This window comes from Eurypyga helias, unplaced genomic scaffold, assembly GCF_000690775.1.
Source record: "Eurypyga helias isolate BGI_N326 unplaced genomic scaffold, ASM69077v1 scaffold28881, whole genome shotgun sequence".
Lineage (NCBI taxonomy): Eukaryota > Metazoa > Chordata > Aves > Eurypygiformes > Eurypygidae > Eurypyga > Eurypyga helias.
In genome coordinates, this window is record NW_010233210.1 from 1,587 (window position 1) to 3,014 (window position 1,428).

Genomic DNA, 1,428 nt, shown 5'->3' on the forward strand with positions numbered 1-1,428 from the left:
CAGGCAGGTTCCCATATTACTGGAAAATACTTGGGAGAGCATTGCACTGGAGTTAAAACGTTAGCAATGCTGGTTGGATGGATCCAATTTGGGTATGGACAGGTGGAAAACTGGGGGGGTGTCTGAGCCCTTCTGCGAGAAACCTTCTTACAGGGGCTCTCAAAATCACGGGTCTGGAATTTTTTTCCAGAACAGGCAATTTAAGTGCTTAGAGATACCGGTCTGGTACTGCCCAGGGGAAAGCAGCACCTGAAACTGCTCTGTACCGTGAGCTGCGGAGCTCGTGCTGGGCACTGAGCGCTGGAGAAGGTTTGTTAGGCCTCGCGGAAGCCCTGCAAGGGCGCAGGACGCTCGCTGCTGCTGCTGCGGTTGTGGTGGAAGCGCGTGCCGCTACACCCTCTGCCAACGGTGAAACGGGCCCGGAGATCGTGGACGTAGTGGAGCGTAGACGGGACCGGAAGGTTCAGGACGAGCTGAAAGGCTTCAAGATCAGAGTTGGAAGGTAGGTCTGTGCAGGAGCTTGGCTGTATGAAGCTGCTGCTGGTTTTCCCACTGTTCCTCTCTGGCTGATGCGGAGCCAGGGATGTGTTCGGAAGCGAGCTGCAGGTCAGCTGGTTTTCAGAGCGAGGGGAGCCGTGTACCTGGGCTCCAAGCACAAACAGAGGTGACTTCATCCTGGATATGGTGGCCTGGTGCCCTCTAACACCCAGACGAGCCCTAGCACACGCGCTCCTGGGGGTCACCAGGCAGGGAATGGGGTGCTGCTCCCCTGGACTGGCTGCAGCTCAGCCTCGGGCACCCCTGGCGTGGTTGGGCTTGGCTCCATCCCGTTTGTGCTGTTCCCACAGCATGTTTTGCTCCGCCTGTGGGGATTTCTGAGAGCTGCTCCGTATTTTCAGCACCGGCTGAGTGGGTGGAGAAGGATGCTGAAGGGAGCAAAGCCTCGAGATTTTGGAACACAAACATAGGTGATGAGGGGTGAGAGCACCAGACTCGAACAGTGGTTTTCAGGCATGAAAACATGAACCTGTAAAATATTGTGCCCTAAGTATTTCCCGAGACGTTCCTGCTGGATGCTGGGGAGCTGTGCATGGGCAGCAGCTGGGGAGGGGGAACATGGATGTACACGGACTGAGGGCAGCTCTCTTCTCCGCAGGCCGTTCCTCAGAGCCCGCGAGTGGTTGCAGCTTCTTCCCAGCAGACCTGGAACCCCCAGAAGGGTACGACGGGCACTCGGCTGTCACCGCAGCACTCCAGACGGGGGGGTGAAGGTGACGCCTTTCCAGTCCAGTGGGGATGAAGGAGCTGTTCCTCAGACCAGGGAGAGCTGCGGACGAACGCTCATGAGTAAGAAACTACGTCTAGAATAAAGCTGTTCTCTCTTGGTCTATTTTAACAGCTTGTGCTGCATTTTTGATTTCTGAGGAG